The following is a 23018-nucleotide window of genomic DNA, read 5'->3' as shown; positions in this document are numbered from 1 at the left end:
AGTCTATATTCCAATCAGAATGTACACAGGTTCTGGTTCTTTTTTCTAATTGCAGCAATGTCAGGTGAACAGTCATTAAGAATGCTGCTGCGCGAGTGCAGCTTTTTAAGTATCAACAGGAGACTTTGTTTGCTTCACTCCCATGGTTGATGATTCCAATAAGGATTTGGAGACCTTAAATATGTATTTTAAAGCTTAAACTTTGGTGCCGCCAGTGGAGCTTGTAGAGAGGTCCCCACCCTAGTGTGTGAGCATGGAGTAGTAGGTGAGTGCAGAGTTATTGTGAGATGCGACTGAGACCAATAAACAAGTTGCTTGTTCAGGTATTTACAGGCAGATGGGCACTTCAGGGAAGGAATCCTGGACTCTTAAACTGTTTCATGAATTGAGAAACCTGAGGGGCGTACCCTCGTTTCATTTCATGAATCATGATAACAGGAAAAGACAGTGGCTGTGGCTGAGGGGAGCTGTGTGCATTACCTTTAGTTGTAAATCAGTTTAGGCCCATTGGAGGCAGATTTGTTCCCGCGACCACTAATACATGTTGAAAGCAACCTGTCCTTTTCAAACGTCACCTACAGTTTTTTGTGCCCGCGCTTTTTAAATTCCATACAAGAATTCAAGTTGTTTTACTGTCGTCACCAGATGTAAGTAACTTACTTTCTTGGTAACGTAAGGGGATCCATGCAAGTCACATTTGGCTGGGTGGCTACTCCCGCCGTGGCAGATGTGGTAGCTGACAGTCACTCCAGTCCTGTGGCTGCCCCCCTCATGGCGCAAACTTGGCTGGTTTCCCTCTAGCTTGCGCCTCAGTGAAGGGAGCCTGAGAGCAGGTGTTTTTGGGGCAGACATAAAAGATCTATCGATCATGTGGTCCACAGGTTTGATTGCGAGTGGGATAGAATTGGTGCTTTATTCCTGAGGTTGCCGAAATAAATGCCATTGTGTTATGTTATAATAACCCATGCTGTTTAAACACCCTGAAACTATTGTTTGTGTTGTTAAAAAATGGTGACTACGACTATAACATTGAAAAAAATAAACGTAGTGTTAAGAGGGACGACAGAATTGAAGGATTTTGTACTCTGAACTGCTTTTCTTTTTCTTAATTTTCTTCCGTTTTCTTTCTTTCTTTTCTCTTGTTTTATACAGTGATGATATATGTGATTTAATACCTACTGCTATTTTAATTTTGTGAAAAGTCGAGTTCTTTCACTAAAATACAATAAATAAATAAATAAAGCAAAGTACCAAGATGTCCCCTGTCCCCCCCAGATTTTATGGGTCTCCTACGCCCCTGTGTGTGTGCTTATCTGTCACCTTACATCAGCAAAGCCACCCAAAACCTACCTGGGTGCCCGGTGCCACTCTTGACAGAGTGCCAACCTTGACAATCCCTTAGCTTTGTACAAATATATAACATTCCCAATCATAGATACAATAGCAATATTTTAACATAAATAAATAGTGTATATTTTAAGAAATATTTGTTTTTAATCAGATCTCATCATTTTTATCAGTGGTCTGATCTTTTTTTTAAATCATATTAATCATATATTCTCATCTTAAAATTTTTTTGATCATGTATATATTTTTTATTAAGAACACTCTCTTTTTTCTTTTTTTTAAAGAGATCTTTATCTTCTTATTTTATCTGATCACCATTTTTAAATATATAGGGCCTCATTACACGTTGTGCGATAAATTAAGCCATTTACCGGCATGGCGTTATTTGCGTCTACGCCCTCGCAAGAGGCTGCTAATTGCGTACTATTACGAGTACGCAGACATGAGCATAGCACCATGCCGGTAATGGCCCTACCGCCATGCCGTAAAAGTCCCCAAAAAGTCCTTTACCGGCTTTGACTAAAGTGCTAATAGCACCTCCGCCTTCACGCTGCATGCAAATTGCGGTCACCGCTATTAGCGGTCACCGACATTAGCGGTCACCGCTATTAGCGGTCACAGTTAAAAGACGGAACCGGAAATAGCGTCATCGCACAGGAATGGGAAAGAGCATGGCAGCCATCTTTAAAAACACAATCCATTGCCATCCTCCGCATCCAGGACCCCTTTCAAGGAAACTCGGACACAAATCCATCCCGGATAGCCCAAAGATGCCCAAGGCCGTAAAAAAAACTGCTGATCGCCAATGTAAGGAAAAATTCAGCGAAGAGGAGCTGATCATGCTCACAGAGACACTATCGGCAAATGCAAATGTAGTCTTCAGCAATGACATGCGGCGGGAGACAATCCTCAAGAAGAAGGCCATCTGGGCAGAGGTTGCCCACAAAGTCAGTGCGGTGGGCACCACCACCCGCACAGTCAAGGACTGCCGTAAGAGGTGGGACGACCTCCGGCTCTGTGTCAGAAATATACTGTCAGTGAACCGCAAGCTGGCAATGGGCACAGGAGGTGGCGGCGATTCACCTCTGAAACTCTGTGAGTGGGAGGAGACCTGTACATCCACAATTGGAGTGGAATCGATGGAGGGTGTTGGAGAAATGGAGCATTGTGTGGCCACTTCATCCGATGGAGGTGAGTGTATACATAAAAAAATGCACAGTGAAGTGTGAGGGGCCCCCCAAATATGTGTCCATATTCAGGCCATGGATCCAGCCACAAACATACATGCATGCATCACCACATACACGTGCAACACAGACCCATTCAGGCATGACCCACCCGACATCCCCATTACCAGAATCCACAATAAAAAGGCCCCAATGCATAGAACGGCATGACGTAAACATTCAGCATAAGGCATGTAGAAACATAAACAATGATATTCCCCATTTCTCACCCCTACAGGATCACAGACAGAAACTGAGGACCCACGCACTGCGACACCTGCTCCACCATCTACAAAAAAGCCCAGGAGAGATGCGACAGGGGACACCGCCACCACCTCAAGGGTAACTGGGAGGAGTGTCCAGCAGCAGAGGGACAAAGGCAGCAGGAGCACAAGTTCCACGCAGCCTGAGGCCATGGCTGCTGCCATTGTTGCACCCACGGAAGTGTGTCCCATTGCATGTGAAATCAGCATGGAAGGCACGCACTCTGCTGCCACCAGCTCAACTGGTGAGGCAGCAGACACTGCTCCACTTTCGGACGAGGAGGAAGCACTTGACATTGTGGAGCGAAGCCAGACCCCCAGCCCAACACGCTCCATTGAGGCAAGCCCAAGGTTGTCATCAGGGTCAGGTAGCCATGGAGGATCAGCCACCCAAACCGTGGAAGGGGCATGGAGCCCCCAGGTGTCCTCACCTGATGCCAGAGGCATGGACCAAGGCGCAACAGTCATCCCTCCTGCTTGTAGCATGCAACATGACCTTGCATCCATCAGCCAGAGGCAGGCCGAGATCACGGGGCTGGTAGGGCAGCATTTGGCCGAGGCAGCCCGTCTGAGGGAGGACCTCTGTATGTATGCAAGGCAGACAAGGGAGGGCATGGAGGCCTGCACGAACAGGATTTGCAATGAAATGGCCCAACTCAGGCAGGCCGTGATCCGTATAGCAGACGCGATTGAGCGCCAATGCCCACCCACAACACCAGATCAACCGGGCACCTCCTCCTCTGGGAGTTCCCGGCAAACAAGCCCCCTGCGCCGCTCTCTGCGCAACCTGAGGCGCCCCACATTCAAACCACCCAATGGCGGAGGAGGCACTGAGAATTAGGGCCAGCAAGGACTAGGTTGCACATGTGGAGAAGGACACGTACACACTATGAGGCTCACATGGGGGTGTTGTGGGGGGAGGGGGGTAAGGGTGTTCTTAGGAGTGTTGTCGGGGGAGGGGGGTAAGGGTGTTCTTGGGAGTGTTGTGGGGGGAGGGGGGTAAGGGTGTTCTTGGGAGTGTTGTGGGGAGGGGGGTGAGGTCGTTTGCACAGTTGGGGCCATGCACTTTTTATTTGAATGTTGTTCACAATACACTGAGAATTTGGAACACAGGCTTGGTCTTCATCATTGTGTATGTGTACTGTATTGGGGAGATGGTTCTTTGTGGGACTCACCACAGGCATCAAGGCAAAAATACCCATCTCCATCCATAATAGTTTTCCCTTGTATCTCATGGAATCTGATACATCAGATGCTGACGCACATCGTATTCCCCCTGGCCATCGCCTCTTGCATGTCCTGGCGGGCCATTTCAACCATCCTCATCACCATCCACATCATCCTCATCTGATGGTTGCATGTCAGGTGGCATAGGCACATTCCGTCTGATGCACATTTTGTGCTGCGTCACACATGCCATGGTTATCTTCGGCACTTTGTCATGGCCGGACAGGAGAGCCTCACCCGGCACGCTTAGGCACCAGAGCTGTGTGTTTGAAAGGCCAAATGTCTGCTCCATGATGACGCGGGTACGGGTATGTGCGATATTGTTGTCCTCTTCCTGCTGGTTCTGTGGGTTCGATAAAGGGGTTAGGAGCCACCTCTTCAGGGGATAGCCGGCTTTGCCTGTATGGGGCGAAGAATGGGTACCAGTTACCGGCCACCTCTGGTGTGGCATGTACATGTCACACAAATCATCTTTGCATTGTGATTGGAAATCACAACTGACAGCATGCATGCAGACAATCTGCGTGACTGCAATGTGCAAAGCTGAGCTCGACCATGCAAGTCGACATGCCCGAATCATGCATCCAACAGTAATAGATATGTCCTGGGTGAGGCCAGGTCTCAGGTGTCCTTGGGCCCGGGCAAATTTAGTACCGCAATGTCAGTGTTTTGCCATTCCAACATCCATGTTGCTATGCTGTGAAGCATCACTTCAGTGGTGCTATGGGTTTGTGGTCAGATGCTATGGCTAGGGGTGATCTCTTTGCATGCATTCTAGGGCATATTGCTGTATTGATGTTGTGCTGGCCAAATTCTGTATGACTGTCTTGACGGCATGTTGCTGATTTGTGTATTATGTGGTGTTGCATGATGTGAAATGTGGGTGTGGATGGATGTGTAATCTTTCAAAAGTTGGATTGTATTCAATGTTGTGCAGCTTCAAATTTCATGTGGGGTCTTCTCAAGTACATTGTGGCGTTCCCCGATGGACATTGGCGTACATCTGTATGACCATTTGTCCCACGCACGACAGTCAACTCCCAGTTGGTGTATGTTTCTCCCCCCCCCAATCACACCGCCATGTACATGCCCTGCTAATCACCAAGTTGCCACAATCGTTGGCCGGCTTGTCGCTTCATGTTGCGTGGTATGGTTGAGTTCTACAGGACCATTGAATCATGGGTTGAGCCGGGATGTCTGGAGCAACAATGTGTGATTATCTTGTTTGCGTCACATGCCATTCGGACAATGATGGAGTGAAATTGTTTTCTGTTTCGTTGGACTACTTCATTGTGATGGGGGACCACCAATTCCACATGGGTACAGTTGATGGCCCCGATGCTACTTGGGATGGTTGCAAGTGAATAGAAGGCAACTTTGGTGTTTGCGATCTCCTGGACAGTCCGTGGCAGGAATGTGTTCATGTGCAAGCTTCAGGAGGGCATTGTGTGCCTGGTTCGGCGTGCATGGGAATACTGGTTGTGAGATGCCATGCATCTGCCACACAGTATGCTGCTAGGAGCCTGTGGCCAGGAAGTTGTGCACAGTCACCACCTTCAGTAGATGGGGGATTGCAGTTCTGATGTCTATGAGGCTCACGCTGTCGTCATGTATCTTATCCACGTTGCTGGTGATGGTATCCCGGTGCAGACGGTACGGGGTATGTATGTGCTCAGGTGTTTGGTTAAATGCACTGGCTTGGATCCTGGGTATTGGTGGCTGGCTGTGTGGTATTTCTGGGTGCCCTGGTGGTGCTTGCTGCGCCTGTCTTGCCCTCCTCCTCCTCCTCCTGCGTCTCCTCTGTGCTGCCTGTTGTTGGTGCTGCCGCACTGCATTTGTGTCCTCCAGCCCATGTAATGCTGCCAGTATTGGAACCATTTTGGTGTGGGAAGGTGTGTGGGAAGGGGTGTGGTGTGCTCTTTTGTGCTGCAAGTCTCCATTGCCTCCACCTGTGCTGGATGTGTCCACCTGTGGCAGGTGTGAACACTGCTCAGGTCTCTTAACGGGTGGTTCGCGATGCCGGTATTAGCGCCATGCCGGTAAGGGGTTTTTGGTTCTTTACCGTGCCGCTATTGCCATGTCCGCATGGCTTGTGATGCCGTGCAATTAGCGCCATGCCGCTATTTCCGGTCTGGGGCGCGCGCGCCCACGGACTTGTCGCTATTAGTGGCACCGTACTTACCGGTTCCGCTAATAGCGGCAAGTCCGGGTCGTAATTAGCTAGGGAATTTTGCGGTACCGGTAATCGCTTACCGTTATTCCCTTACCACACAACATGTAATGAGGCCCATAGGTTTTTTTTTACTGGTAATCCAATTATATATATATATATATATTACATGGCCGCAGTAGTGGCCATGTAGTTATGGTTAAGTTGGTGTTTCCACAGGAAGAGCACTTTTTGGGCGGCTTATAACTTCGCTCTCCCTGGACAGATCCTCACCAAACTTTGAAAAAAAGGTATTTGGATCACTCTGAATTTTTTTGCAAAGTTTGGTGAGGATTCATCCAGGGGGGGCAAAGTTATAGGGGGGGTCCCAAAATTTTTGCTTGCGTCTACAGCCCAAACCGCTGGATGGATTTTCACCAAATTCGGACCAGGAGCAGCGGCTTGGTCCCGAAAGCGTGCTTTGCAAAATTGGTGAAAATCCGTCCAGTATTATTTTTTAAAATGACCAAAAAGTAGGTAAAAAAAAATTAGTGATATCTGTGTTCGGTCCACGGACGGACTTCCCTGTTCGCTCCGCGGACAGTGTCCTGATTGGCCAATCGGCTTGCGTGATGTTCGCGGACATGCAACGTGTTCGCTGATTGGACGGCGTGGAGCGTGAAGCGCGTCAGATTTTCGGTAGCGCCCGCCATCTTGGATTTGCGGTCGTCTGCGGACAGCGCGGTGAAACTTTGTTCAAAATGTGTATTTAGTAGAGTGTGTTGGTGTGTAGGAGTGTTTGGGGAGGGTGGGAGTGTATGAGATAGGATGAAAGTTGTGTTTTTTATGTGTTAGACGTTCGATTTGTCTGCGGACATCACGGGTGTTCTGAAATGTTCTAAATAAACTGAATGGGGGGTTGTCACGCCCCCATCCACATCCACATCCACAAGCCCTCCTGTTCCACCCCGTAATTCCATCAGTACACGGCAGAGACATAGAGCACAGCAAGTCCCCACACGCAACATTGCACATCCTCACCCTCAGGTTTGCCGACAAGGGGCTGGCCGAACTCAGCGGCGGTGGTTTATGCCTCGCTCTCCATTTCTGCATTGGCGGTTGCCGTGGAGACGTGCCACGGGCATTCCGCGTCTCCGCTGCCGGCGCTTGGACGCTTTTCCTCCACACGTCCAATCGCTTGTGTGCCAATCACGTGTGTGAGCCACGTGATCGCGGGAGCGTCCAATCACGATCACGTGCCTGGGTCACATGGTCACATGGTCACTGGAGCGAGCGTTCAAAAGCAACGCGCAAACTCCCATCCGCGCTTCACAGCTGATCTTGGTTGGACTACGGACTGCGGACTACGGACTACGGACTACGGACTTGACGCTGCTTTTCTTGATCTCGGATTTTGCCCTTGGATTCCGACCCGCTTCCCCTTTTTGTACCTCGCCCGGACCTGCTTCTTTCTGGCTTTGACCTCGGCTCCTCCCACGGACTGCTTCTTGGATTTCCCTTGTTTGGTACCTTGTCTTGAACCGCTCCCCCTGGACACGACCTCGGCTTTCCTCCTGGACTGCAATTGGATTGCCCCTTGGTTTAGACTCTGCTCTCTGGATCACGTGCCATATTGTTTGGCTCACAGTACCAAGTTCCGTATCAGGTGGTGATTCCATCCTTCAAGTGCATTGCCAGGCTGCTACCTTGTCGTCAACCCTGCCGGCTCCCTCAGACAAACACCCCACATCAACACTGGTTTCCAAACAACCACTCAGGGTAAGCTCCCTTGTAGGTAACATTAAGGATTGTGTAAAGGGTATATTTGTTATCTAACCCGCGTGTTTGCCTTACAGTGGTCGGGGGGACATCTTCCGGCATTCCTGGTTCCGGCTGACGACATTCACCACCTGTGGCCTCAAGGGCTGCTCGAGCAGTATATTGATTGTTTGCTCGAGTGGGACTTGGGGACAGAGGTATCATCGCCTACACGACCATCAAGTCTTGGCAGACTGTGAAGCCATTTCTGGTCGTTCAGGCGATGGAACCCGCTGCCGGGGATCCCGTGGCCGCTCTAATGCAAGCTGTTGCATCCCTTAGAACGGAAGTGGCGGCTGCCACAACCGCGATTCATCATCGCTTAGACAACATCCAGAGCAACCGCAACCCTTTACCGCCAGATGCCGAATTTGGGGATCCGGCACCACCAACCCCGGGCCCCTCTGCACCCCTCACGCCACCTGCTCCCGTGGTATTGCCCACCCAGTTTCCTTTGGCATCGCCTGAGAAGTTCCAGGGGGACCCCAGAAAATACCGCACCTTTATCAATCCGTGTAAGCTTCATTTCCTTTGTCGGCCCTTAGTCTTTCATGATTCCACCACAAAGGCCGCTTTTCTGCTTTCCCATTTGTCCGGGGTTGCCGCTACTTGGGCTAATCCTTTCCTTGAAAACGATCACCCGGCCCTTTATGATTTCGACCTCCTGGTGAGTGAGTTGGCCAAAATATTTGACACCAGGTATAAAGCCCAGTCCCGGGACCTGGAGCTGCTAGAGCTATCCCAGGGCAGACAATCCTTGATAGAATACATCACACACTTCAACCAGTTGTCGGCTGAAACCTCATGGCCAGAAAACAAGAAAGCTGTGGTGTTCTACAAAGGTTTGTGTAACACTATGAAGGACGCCCTTTCTGTTATTCCTTCCCTTCCTGACACCTACTCTGATCTGGTAGACTTAGCCCTCCAGGTAGACGCTCGGAAGTCCGAACGCCGGATGGAGTCAGGCCTTTCCGTAAAACCCTTGCCCTCTTCCCCAGATGGTGCTGGTGAACCCATGCAAATAGGAGGCCTACAAAGCCCTATTACCCAAACCGAAAGAGAGCGTCGGAGAACCGACAATGCATGCTTCTATTGTGGCCTCAGTGGACATTTTGTCAAGTAGTGCTCTCGACGCCCGAAGAACAAGGCTTCGGGTTTTCAGAAAGCTCGCCCTTGAGTACGGGGGACAAGGCGAGCTCAGTTTATAACCCCGGGGTTCCTTCATTCGGCCCAGTAAGACCAGTAGTTGTTCAAGCGGTTCTTCACCCGGCCAGGGAGTGTTCACATGAAGTCCACATCGTCATTGATTCAGGAGCTACCGGTTGCTTCATCGACATATCATTGGCCAAGTCACTGAACCTTCCACTGGTAACCAAGATACATCCCGAACCAGTCCAGACAGTGGACGGGTCTTCCCTCGTATCCGGTCCGATCAAGCAACAGACCGCCCAGATGGACGTGACCATCCAGGGCAACCATAAGGAACAACTTTCCCTTGATCTTATATCAACACCACAGTTCGGGATAATCCTGGGCCTTCCCTGGTTGAAAAAGCATAACCCTCTCATCGATTGGGGTACTGGTCAGGTCTCATTTGAATCCGAGGTCTGCCAACATTTTTGCCTACTGGAAGACGATGTCCTCATCAGTCCAGCAAGGGTACTCGGGGGGCTACGCATAGTGGATGAGAGTCCTCCTGAAGGGGCACATACAGTGGGAGCAACTATGTCAGGGGTACCCCCGGAATACCACGATTTCCATTCGGTTTTTGACAAGGCCTCTGCCGAAGTACTACCACCCCACAGACCTTATGATTGTCCCATTGATCTGATCGATGGGGCAACGCTTCCCAAGGGGCGCATATATTCGCTATCACCATCAGAAGAAATGGCCCTGAAGGAATACATACGTCATGCCCTTCAATTAGGTCACATCAGGCCTTCTTCTTCCCCTGTGGCTAGTCCCATTTTCTTTGTTCCGAAGAAGGAGGGTGACCTCCGTCCCTGTGTAGATTACAGACGCCTGAATGCGGTCACCATAAAAAACCGCTACCCTCTCCCACTCATCTCGACCCTGCTAGACAAGCTGACCAATGCTTCCGTATATACCAAGTTGGATCTCCGGGGAGCATACAATCTGGTCCGTATGCGCTCTAGTGACGAGTGGAAAACAGCCTTCTGCTCCCGTCAGGGGTTGTTTGAGTATATGGTGATGCCTTTTGGCCTTTGCAATGCCCCAGCCACTTTCCAACGGTTCGTAAACGACATATTCAGTGATATTCTGGACATATATGTCGTAGTATATCTGGACGACATACTAGTCTTTTCCCAAACTATGGCCGAGCATGTCCTCCATGTTAGAGAAGTACTCACAAGACTCAGAAAACATTCGTTATATGCCAAACCCGAGAAATGCCTGTTTCACACAGCCGAAGTCGAATTCCTGGGTTTTCATATCTCCCCTGGGGGGCTGACTATGAACCAGTCCAAGGTCCAAGCAATCATAGATTGTCCGATCCCTGTCACTGTGAAACAACTGCAATCTTTCTTGGGGTTCGCTAACTTTTATCGGAGATTCATCGCGAATTTCTCTTCCATTGTGGCACCCCTAACCGCATTGAGCAGTCCTGCAGTGTTGTTTGACTGGACCGCTACACATCAAGTAGCCTTTGATACCCTCAAAACCTCTTTCACCACGGCTCCTGTCTTGCAACACCCGGACCCAGAACTCCCATATGTAATGGAAGCAGATGCCTCTTCATTCGCTTTGGGGGCCATCCTGTCCCAACCATGTCCCTCCACCGGAGCACTACACCCGGTGGCCTACCATTCCAGGAAATTCACACCGACCGAGACACACTATACAGTCACCGAAAAAGAGCTCCTAGCAATCAGAGATGCGTTTCTGGTCTGGAGACATCATCTCCTGGGGGCGAAACACCAGACCACAGTCTACACTGACCACAAAAACCTACAGGACCTAGCGTCATTGAAGTGTGTCAACAGTAGGCAGGTTCGTTGGCATCTCTTCTTTTCTGCCTATGATTTCCTTGTCAAGCATAGACCTGGGGCGATCCATGGAAAAGCTGACGCCTTGTCCCGTTCACCAGGGGGGGTACCCCTTCCTTCGTATCCCGAAATGCTTTTAGGCGAAGGCCATGTAGTTTGTGCTTGCACTCCACCCCCACCTATGTTGACTGCTATTCGACAATGGGTTGCACAACATCCCCAGATACTAGCTGACTGGGATCCCGTCATACAAGACAGCTTGCCTTTTGTTAAAGGGAAATTATTCCTACCCACCAGTGATACTCGTAACCAGGCTTTGGAATGGTCCCATAATGCTCTCATCAATGGCCACCCAGTTCAGCGACGAACCCTGGAATTATTGAAACGCTGGTGCTGGTAGCCATCGATGCGACGAGATGTGGAGACTTATGTCAACACCTGCTCTACATGCGCACAGTGCAAAACACGGAGAGGCCGTCCATTGGGATTACTACAGCCCTTACCCATACCCCCGAAACCTTGGCATACGGTGTCCATGGATTTGATAACAGAATTACCACGTATTCGGGGCAATGCCACGGTATGGGTAGTAGTGGACTCGTATACAAAAATGGCCCGCTTTGTACCATGTAAAGGCATCCCCACCGCTCCTTCCTTGGCCCGGATGTTTTTCAGGTCTGTTTTCTGTCTGTTCGGTCTGCCATGTGTCATTGTGTCAGACCGTGGAACACAGTTCACGTCACGTTTCTGGGTGGCCCTTACCAAACTACTGGGTATTGACGCACGCTTCTCATCGGCCTACCATCCCGAAAGCGATGGCCAGACCGAAAGAGTAAACCAGGCCTTGGAACAGTACCTACGTTGTTTGGCCTTGCAATTCCAATACACCTGGCTTGATTCATTACATTACGCAGAATTTGCTTACAACAACACCCTGCATTCATCCACTGCGTTCTCCCCTTTCTACTCACTCTACGGCCAACATCCACGTACTCTCCCTTTTTCCGATTCCGACTTTGCCATTACCCCCGCACTACGGACCAGGACTCCTGCGGCAAATGACTGTGCCCGGGATCTCGCATCCGTACATGCCCAAACACTTGTCCATCTGCGGGAGGCACAGGAGTTGATGCGGACAGCCGCTAACAAAAAGAGAAAGGTAGCCCCATCATACTCACCGGGTGATCGGGTGTGGTTGTCTACGCGTCAGCTACGCATACCGGGTTCACGTAAACTACTACCCCGTTTCGTCGGTGTAACGCTCACCTGATTCCCGTAGAGGCGCCGGTCTTGACTGGGCGTATACCGTATCTTCAAAGGTGATGTGTAACACACGGCTGGCTCTTTGGGCTGGACCTCTGTGCACTGTATGTCTGACTCGAAGGGTAAGATGTCTGCAGATAGAAAATATGGGATTAAGGAACTGGGTTATTGAATGTCTCTCTCTTCTTCCCTTTCTCTTCTCCTGTAGAACCCCAAAGGTTAACGCTCTCACCTTAGGTAAGTGAACGCCGTGCTCTCCATCTGCCTCGGGGCAGGGTGCTGTAACCAGTTTCTTCACTGGATAAGGGGAGCAGGCCTCTTGACTTCAGAGGACTGCTGTCCGTCGTTTACTGCACGAACGGTAAGTTTCGAGTAATTCTAATGTCTTTAAAGTCTTTAGTAATGATGTTTCTTGTTTTGCAGGGTTCCGGCGATGGCGGATGACGGGCTGAAGTGAGTTGAAGATGGAGCCCGTGTGATGAATAGAAGCGCCTGGAAGCACGTAAGTAAGCGCTTGTTGCCTGCTTCACGATGCGCTCTAACTGTCTTTTTATTTTGCAGGTACAAGTTCGGAGCGGCTGCAGGGTGCCGGAATACCCACTGGGTTAGATGTGGAAAGGAGTAATGGCACGTGAGTATTAAAGTTCCCCAATGTCTTTAAACGCACCTTGTTTTGTCTTTCAGATGCGGGATGCAGCGCCGAAGGCCTCCGGAGCGTGCAAAGAGTTGGTAAGCTTTTGTCTTTCAGATGCCGGAATGAAGTGTGAAGACCTCCGGAGCGCACGAGGAGTAGGTAAGCCTTTGTCTTTCAGATGCCGGAATGCAGCGCGAGGCGTTGGTGACAGCCGATGGACCAGGTAAGTGAAGAGCTGTCACTGAAGACCGTAATGCTAACCTGTTCTTTCTTGTCTTTATAGGTGTTGCTGAAGACTGGATTCAGGATGGTGAGCCTTTTTCCTTAGGCCCAGGATCAGATGCAGAAGACACGATGAGCGTTCTGCTGCAGAGGATGCAGAATAACGCAAAGCAAGATTCATCCATCGGGTGTGGTTTAAATAGCCTCCTGTAGTGCTTAGGTGTCTCCTTCCACAGCCACGCCTAGGTAAGAAAAGAGTTCCTGCTTTCCAGAAGAGTTCCAGTGTTCTGAATCTAGGGAGTGGCTCCTGCCCCACCCAACAGGAAAAGTAGTTCCAAACAGAAGAGTATCAGAGGCTCAACTGGCAGGCAAGTAAGCAGCATGGTCTGCTGCAGGTAAGTCCACCCAAGCATTATGAGCCCGGCGCTTCCAGCGCTGGGACTGGGCATATTTATGAGCCTGGTGCCACTGGCGCCAGGACTGGGTCCAAAAGGTCCCAATTGGGACTGGTTGGCACTCGGAACCTGGGTTATGGATCTGCTTCCAAGGGAGTTGGGAAAACCCTGACCTTTTGGAAGCAGAGATAATGACAGTACCCCCCCTCAAGGCCCCTCCCAAACCGGGCTTCTCCGGGGGTTTTGGCTTGTCAGGAAATGTTCGGTGAAATCTTTTGATTAGGCAAGGAGCGTGGACATATTCAGCAGGTTCCCAGGATCTCTCTTGGGGGCCGTAGCCTTTCCAGTCAATTAGGTAAAATAGTTTAGATTTGGAGATCTTGGAGTCCAGAATGCTTTTGACTTCAAACTCGAGTTCTCCATCAACTAGGATAGGTTTTGGAGATTTAGTTAGTCGGGTTTGAGGTTGCACAGGTTTTAATAGAGAGACGTGGAAGACCGGATGTATCTTCATGTGCGGGGGCAAGTCCAACTTGACCGCTACTGGGTTTACTATGGTAGTGATGGAATAGGGACCAAGGTATCTTGGGTTGAATGTGCGTGGCCCTTTTAGAGGTAGATATTTGGTGGATAACCAGACTTGATCCCCTACTTGATATTGAGGGGCTTCCTTCCGATGTTGATCTGCTCCTTTCTTGTATTGTTCTTTAGCCCTTTGAAGGTGAGAAACAGCTTTCTTAAAGGCTTGGGTGATTGTAGAATGCAGGTAGTCTACTGCTGGTGTTTCAAGATCTTGGAGGGGATCCAACTCCGAGGTTCGAGGGTGACTGCCGTACAAAAGAAAAAACGGGGTTTTCCCAGTTCCCGAATGGACAGAGTTATTGTAGGCATATTCGGCTATCCAAAGGATGTCTTTCCAAGTTTTTTCAGTTTGTTGCAGCATGCAGCGTAAATACTGTTCCAGAGTTTGATTGGTCCTCTCGGTTTGTCCGTCGGTCTGAGGGTGGTGACTGGTCGATAGTCTCACATCAATTTGAGCCGACCGACAGCAACTTCGCCAAAAATGAGAAATAAATTGACTATCTCGATCCGAAATTAGAACCGAAGGAAAACCGTGCAGTCGGACGATGTTTTCGAGAAATTCTCGGGCCAGAGTTGCTGCTGTTGGCAAGCCTTTGAGCGGAATGAAATGCGCCATCTTGGAGAATAAGTCCACGATTACTAGAATCGTATTGTATCCGGAGCATGGAGGTAGATCGGTGATGAAGTCCATAGAAAGCGTATGCCAAGGGCGAGGTGGGATGTCAATAGGGCGTAAGAGGCCTGCTGGTCTTTCCTTTTGACTCTTGTTTTGGGCGCATACTCCACAGGACATTATAAAGTCTCTGATATCTTTTTTCCAAGACGGCCACCAGAAGTAGCGCTTGATCTTTTCTGAGGTCTTGGCCATACCGGGATGCCCTTCCATTAAAGAATCGTGATAACAAGAGATTACTTTTTTCTGTAAATCTGTGCTGGGTAGGTATAATCGTTCTTGGAAATACAATAAGTTGTCCTTTACTGCAAAGTCCTTTCCCTGCAGATGCCAATTCTGTATGTCTGCTGGAGTTACAAGTTGCCTGGCTTTATCCTTAACTTCCTCTATGGATTCTGTGGCGATTACACCCAGAATTCTTTGTTCGGGAATGATTGGTACAGGTTTAGGGTTGATCAAGTGTTTTTCCACTCCCATCCGAGAAAGGGCATCAGCTTTACCGTTCTTTGTACCAGGTCGATAGGTAATTATGAAGTCAAACTCGGCAAAGAATAATGCCCAACGGAGTTGTCTAGAGGATTGGGCTTTTGCGGTTTTCAAAAATTGCAGGTTTCGGTGATCCATAATCACAGTAACGGTGTGTCGGGCCCCCAGCAGATAATGCCGCCAAGCCTTAAAGGCAGACTTGATAGCCAGAAGTTCCTTGTCAGTAATCGTGTAATTGATTTCAGGAGGCGAGAATTTGCGGGACCAAAATGCCACGGGATGCAACTGATTGGTTACCGGGTCCTTTTGTGATAGAACTGCCCCCATGGCAAGGCTTGAAGCATCAGTTTCCACGATGTAGGGGAGTTCGGGGCGAGGGTGTTTTAAGATTGGTGCAGAGATAAATTTAGTCTTCAAATCCTGGAAAGCTTGTTCCGCCTCGGTAGACCATTCAAAACGTTTGTTTTTCTTTAACAAGGCAGTGATGGGCTGGACTATTCGAGAGAATTCGGGGATAAACCTGCGGTAAAAGTTAGCGAAGCCTAACATGCTTTGCACACCTTTTACGGAGGATGGTGATGGCCATTTGAGAACTGCATCGACCTTCTTTGAATCCATACGCACTCCGCCAGGTGATAATATGAATCCCAAGAATTCAACTTCAGTCACGTTGAAAACACATTTTTCCAATTTAGCGAAAAGTTTGTGTTGACGCAATCTTTCGAGGACCATTTTCACGTGTTTCCGATGTTCAGATTCCGATGAAGAATAAACGAGGATGTCGTCAATGTAAACAACAACACACACATCTATGAGCTCCCTGAGGACATCGTTCATAAAATATTGAAAGGCGGCCGGGGCATTGCAAAGTCCGAAGGGCATGACCTGATATTCAAATAGCCCATACTTGGTGCGGAAGGCCGTCTTCCATTCATCGCCCTCTTTTACTCGTACCAAGTGGTAAGCTCCTCTAAGATCCAGCTTTGTATATATGCATGCTTTTCTGACTTGGTCCAGGAGTTCAGGGATCAAAGGTAACGGATATCTATTCTTAACGGTGATCTGGTTCAGGGAGCGATAATCTATACAAGTTCTAAGGTCTCCTTCCTTTTTTGGAACGAAGAACAAAGTTGAAGAAGCAGGCGACTTGGAAGGACGAATAAACCCATTTGCCAGGTATTGATCCAGGTATTGTCGAAGGTGAAGGTTCTCAGGCTCGGTGAGGGCATAAATTCTACTACAAGGAGGAGTAGATCCAGGTATCAGGTCTATCTGGCAGTCATAAGACCTATGAGGAGGTAGAGAGTTAGCCTGATCCTTCCGGAAAACATCTTGGTATTCTAGGTATTCGGGAGGTAACTGGGGAGTCTCTGAAGAAATTGCTGCCAGTGCAACACCAGGTGGAGGGTGACAAGTAGAGACACATTCTGGAAACTGGACCGTTCTTGCTCGCCAATCGATCAGAGGATTGTGTTTCTCTAACCAAGGTATTCCTAGAATAATCTGAAACTGAGGGGCCTTGATCACATCGAACACGATCTTCTCATGGTGTCCATCTTGACTTACTAGCGTCACCTCTTGAGTGGTATGCGTTACTGGCCCGGAGGCTATCTCCGTACCATCCACCGTAGTAATGACGTCCTTTACAGCCTTGGGACAAAGAGTTAGATTCATCCTCAAAACCATTTCATGATCCACATAATTGCCGATGGCACCGCTGTCGACGTAAGCTTCAATTGCATGTAATCGATCCGGATTATCAGGGCTAATGAGGACCATAGGTATCACGAAATGCGAGGTCACGGAACTGGTTTTCACGCTCGGCAAGAGGACCTCTATTCTTGTCGGGCGAGGTCGTTTCCCTGCTCAGAGTTTGTAACTTTGGTAACTGCAGCTCCTACTGCCTTCTTGGCAGGTTTCACCGGACAGTCTCGAAGAAAGTACCCTGAGTTTCCGCAATAGAGGCATAATTGCAACTGTTTTCTCCTTTCCCGCTCCTTTTGTGTTAGAGGACCTTTCAGACCCCCTATTTGCATGGGTTCCCCGGAGTCTACTCCTTTGGAAGGAGTTGGCGGTTTGGAAAATACTCGAGCATCAAACTTGGAACAATCGGCCTTCCTGTTCTGCAGTCTGTGATCTATTTGAACGACTAAGTCTATATAGTCCGAACAATCTTGTGGGGGATTCACTACTTGGGCTAACACATCTTCGAGCTCTCCACGTAGACCTCTATAAAACAGCGTAATCCTTTTGTCCTCAGGCCATTGAGTTTCCACTATCAGTCTGTTGAAAGACGCAATATAAGCCAAAAGGTCTTGATTACCTTGTCGCAACGAAAGAAGCTCATTGTCCAAGGCCTGCCCCTGTGAATGTCTTGCGAACAGTTTTTCCATACTGAGCTGAAAAGCTTGAAAATCATGGAGGACCGGATCATCTTGATTTACTAGAGGGATCGACCAGTCTGCCGCATTGCCACTAAGGTACGAAAGCACGAAAGCTACTTTAGCTTGATCAGTTGGAAAGGCTGCTGGCCGGCTTAAGAAATGCAACCGGCACTGATTGATAAATACTGCAAACCTCTTTGGGTCACCAGAAAATCGTTCGGGCGGAGCCAGAGGTACATTCCCAGGTAGGTTGATCTGCACTGGATTCATAGAGGATGTAGAAGGAAGATTTCCCCCAGATGCGGGTAACGGGGTCTGTCCGGCTTGTGACTGTAGCAATTGTCTAGCGAGATCATCTGTTCGCTCCTTGGAAATAATCAGTTCCCTTCTTAGAGTGTTCATTTCCTGACGGGCTGCATGCACTTCTGCCCTTAGTTCCCCAAGTAACTGGGCTAGCTGGTCGGTATCCGAGGTTTCCATAGCGCCTGGACGGGAGTTTTGAGGTAGGCTTTGCGTTCTGTAACGCTCACCTGATTCCCGTAGAGGCGCCGGTCTTGACTGGGCGTATACCGTATCTTCAAAGGTGATGTGTAACACACGGCTGGCTCTTTGGGCTGGACCTCTGTGCACTGTATGTCTGACTCGAAGGGTAAGATGTCTGCAGATAGAAAATATGGGATTAAGGAACTGGGTTATTGAATGTCTCTCTCTTCTTCCCTTTCTCTTCTCCTGTAGAACCCCAAAGGTTAACGCTCTCACCTTAGGTAAGTGAACGCCGTGCTCTCCATCTGCCTCGGGGCAGGGTGCTGTAACCAGTTTCTTCACTGGATAAGGGGAGCAGGCCTCTTGACTTCAGAGGACTGCTGTCCGTCGTTTACTGCACGAACGGTAAGTTTCGAGTAATTCTAATGTCTTTAAAGTCTTTAGTAATGATGTTTCTTGTTTTGCAGGGTTCCGGCGATGGCGGATGACGGGCTGAAGTGAGTTGAAGATGGAGCCCGTGTGATGAATAGAAGCGCCTGGAAGCACGTAAGTAAGCGCTTGTTGCCTGCTTCACGATGCGCTCTAACTGTCTTTTTATTTTGCAGGTACAAGTTCGGAGCGGCTGCAGGGTGCCGGAATACCCACTGGGTTAGATGTGGAAAGGAGTAATGGCACGTGAGTATTAAAGTTCCCCAATGTCTTTAAACGCACCTTGTTTTGTCTTTCAGATGCGGGATGCAGCGCCGAAGGCCTCCGGAGCGTGCAAAGAGTTGGTAAGCTTTTGTCTTTCAGATGCCGGAATGCAGCGCGAGGCGTTGGTGACAGCCGATGGACCAGGTAAGTGAAGAGCTGTCACTGAAGACCGTAATGCTAACCTGTTCTTTCTTGTCTTTATAGGTGTTGCTGAAGACTGGATTCAGGATGGTAAGCCTTTTTCCTTAGGCCCAGGATCAGATGCAGAAGACACGATGAGCGTTCTGCTGCAGAGGATGCAGAATAACGCAAAGCAAGGTTCATCCATCGGGTGTGGTTTAAATAGCCTCCTGTAGTGCTTAGGTGTCTCCTTCCACAGCCACGCCTAGGTAAGAAAAGAGTTCCTGCTTTCCAGAAGAGTTCCAGTGTTCTGAATCTAGGGAGTGGCTCCTGCCCCACCCAACAGGAAAAGTAGTTCCAAACAGAAGAGGATCAGAGGCTCAACTGGCAGGCAAGTAAGCAGCATGGTCTGCTGCAGGTAAGTCCACCCAAGCATTTTGAGCCCGGCGCTTCCAGCGCTGGGACTGGGCATATTTATGAGCCTGGTGCCACTGGCGCCAGGACTGGGTCCAAAAGGTCCCAATTGGGACTGGTTGGCACTCGGAACCTGGGTTATGGATCTGCTTCCAAGGGAGTTGGGAAAACCCTGACCTTTTGGAAGCAGAGATCATGACAGTCGGCCCATATAGGGTCTCCAAGGTCCTGAACCCGGTAGCTTACCGGCTCGCTGTCCCCACTTCATGGAGACTGCACCCTGTTTTTCACACGTCCCTCCTCAAACCCTGCCTCGATGCCACTCGCATGACGCCCACTCCCGGTCCTGTTCCACTGGTCTCCCAGGAGGATTATGAGGTTAGCGCTATTTTGGGGTCCCGGATTGTTAGAGGGCAGTTGCAGTACCTGGTAGACTGGTTGGGCTATGGTCCTGAGGAACAGTCCTGGGTCCCGTCTCCTGACGTCCATGCTCGGTTGTTGGTGGCTCGGTTCCACAGGGAGTACCCTTCAAGCCCACGGGGTCGTGGGCCTTTGAGGGGGGGCTCTGTCACGCCCCCATCCACATCCACATCCACAAGCCCTCCTGTTCCACCCCGTAATTCCATCAGTACACGGCAGAGACATAGAGCACAGCAAGTCCCCACACGCAACATTGCACATCTTCACCCTCAGGTTTGCCGACAAGGGGCTGGCCGAACTCAGCGGCGCTGGTTTATGCCTCGCTCTCGATTTCTGCATTGGTGGTTACCGTGGAGATGCGCCACGGGCATTCCGCGTCTCCGCTGCCGGCGCTTGGACGCTTTTCCTCCACGCGTCCAATCGCGTGTGTGCCAATCACATGTGTGATCGCAGGAGCGTCCGATCACGATCACGTGCCTGGGTCACATGGTCACTGGAGCAAGCGTTCAAAAGCAACGCGCGAACTCCCATCCGCGCTTCACAGCTGATCTTGGTTGGACTACGGACTACGGACTTGACGCTGCTTTTTTTGATCTCGGATTTTGCCCTTGGATTCCGACCCGCTTCCCCTTTTTGTACCTCGCCCGGACCTGCTTCTTTCTGGCTTTGACCTCGGCTCCTCCCACGGACTGCTTCTTGGATTTCCCTTGTTTGGTACCTTGTCTTGAACCGCTCCCCCTGGACACGACCTCGGCTTTCCTCCTGGACTGCAATTGGATTGCCCCTTGGTTTAGACTCTGCTCCCTGGATCACGTGCCATATTGTTTGGCTCACAGTACCAAGTTCCGTATCAGGTGGTGATTCCATCCTTCAAGTGCATTGCCAGGCTGCTACCTTGTCGTCAACCCTGCCGGCTCCCTCAGACAAACACCCCACATCAACACTGGTTTCCAAACAACCACTCAGGGTAAGATCCCTTGTAGATAACATTAAGGATTGTGTACAGGGTATATTTGTTATCTAACCCGCGTGTTTGCCTTACAGTGGTCGGGGGGGCATCTTCCGGCATTCCTGGTTCCGGCTGACGACATTCACCACCTGTGGCCTCAAGGGCTGCTCGAGCAGTATATTGATTGTTTGCTCGAGTGGGACTTGGGGACAGAGGTATCATCACCTACACGACCATCAAGTCTTGACAGAGGTGTTCTGAGGACTCAATATGTGTCCGTTTTGTTCGCAAGCAAACTGAAACTGTTCTAAGAACACTCGCAGTGTCCTGAAATGTTCGCAAATACACAAAATGGGGGTGTTCTGAAGACGTTGTCGAACACTCGCTGTGTCCTGAAATGTTCGCAAATATGAATGGGGTTGTGGCTGACAAGTTGAATGTGTTCTAAGAACACTTGCGGTGTCCTGAAATGTTCGCAAACAAACAAGATGGTGGTGTTCTGAAGACGCTTCTAAGAACACTCGCGGTGTCCGGGGAATGTTCGTAGGGGGTGTCCTGAGGACGCTGTCCGTATTGTTCTCTGTCAAATTGAATGTTTTCTAAGAACACTCGCGGTGTCCTGAAATGTTTGCAAATAAACAAAATGGAGGTGTTCTGAAGACGTTTCTAAGAACACTCCCGGTGTCCTGGAATGTTCGTAAGGGGTGTCCTGAAGGCGTAGTCCGTATTGTTCGCTGGCAAGTTGAATGTGTTCTAAGAACACTCGCAGTGTCCTGAAATGTTCGCAAATAAACAAAATGGGGGTGTCCTGAGAACGCTGTCCGTATTGTTCTCTGTCAAGTTGAATGTGTTCTTAGAACACTCATGGTGTCCTGAAATGTTTGCAAATAAACAAAATGGGGGTGTCCTGAGGACACTGTCCGTATTGTTTGTTGTCAAGTGGAAAGTGTTCTAAGAACTATCGCGTTGTTCTGAAATGTTCGTAGGGGGTGTCCTGAAAACGCTGTCCGTATTGTTCGCTGGCAAGTTGATAGTGTTCTAAGAACACTCATAATGTCCGCGGACATTAAAAGTTTCCATAGACCATAGTTGAAATGTTTGACTCTGTGGATGTGATATGCTGCGATGGTTGTTGCCAGGGCATAGAGTCTTGGGTGCATGGCCATTTGGCCATGCACCCAAGACTCTATGCCCTGGCAACAACCACCGCAGCATATCACATTCATATTTGCTAATAACTTTGGGTGAAAAACAAATGTATAAGGAACAAAGGTATTAGATACTATGGATGTGATATGCTGCTATGGTTCTCCTTATTATTGTATACTTACTGTTTGGTCTAGTAACGGGAGTCCATGTTTTTCTTGTTAATTTCTGTGATAAAAGAAAATAGCATGTTAGTATTAGTATTTTGTAATGACTTACTACATTGTATAATCAATATACTTTTTTTTTTTTTTTGGACCCTCATATTTAGTAGATTACAAATCAGAGTACTGTGCAATTTGCTCAGTTTCTGTATTTGTTGCTAAAATCATTGGGTCTGTGGGAGAAAAAAAAATCCATGTTGGATTAAAAAAAAAACTTTTTCTGTTATGCTACAGTTTATTTGTTTGTTTGTTTTCAGTGTTCACTTGTTGTTTCTGGCTAATGCTTAATACTTTGGCTTGTATTTTTTTGGAGCAGTAACATATTATTTATTTGTTTTGATATTATAAAATTTTGCAGCAGTTAGATACCAATTGGCGTATTCTACCTGTCTATTTTTTTGATATATTTTAGTGGTATTGATTTATCTATTTGGATATTGTTAAATTTTGGGACAGTTTGATACCAATTGGCGTATTCTAACTGTATATTTTTTGGTCTAATTTAGTGGTATTCATTTATCTGATTAGTTGTTGTAGAATCTTTGAGCAGTTAGATAGCTTTTGGAGTATTCTAACAGTTTATATTTTTTTAACACAAGTTTACTTAGGGTTTAAATACAGTTTAGTTATCAAATTTTGGTTTTAAGAACATCAAATAAGCGTTTGTAAGATTTCCTGGTAATCTCTGCTTTAGAGTAATGGTACTATCATTACATTCAAACCATCCACATTTCTTTTTTATATATGCAGTGTAGTGCCCTGAATTGGTTGTGGCTCCTGCGTGGTAGATTATACCTATTGTTGTGAAGGTTTTCTTACCAAGTGATATTTGACCATGTGTGAATCCAGTCAGCTTGCAGTTGTTTTTGGTACCATCTGCATTGTAACGTAG

Source organism: Ambystoma mexicanum, chromosome 6q (assembly GCF_040938575.1).
Source record: "Ambystoma mexicanum isolate Mex_15411 chromosome 6q, UKY_AmexF1_1, whole genome shotgun sequence".
NCBI lineage: Eukaryota > Metazoa > Chordata > Amphibia > Caudata > Ambystomatidae > Ambystoma > Ambystoma mexicanum.
The sequence above is the reverse complement of the archived record's forward strand: the minus strand, read 5'-3'. Positions refer to the sequence as shown.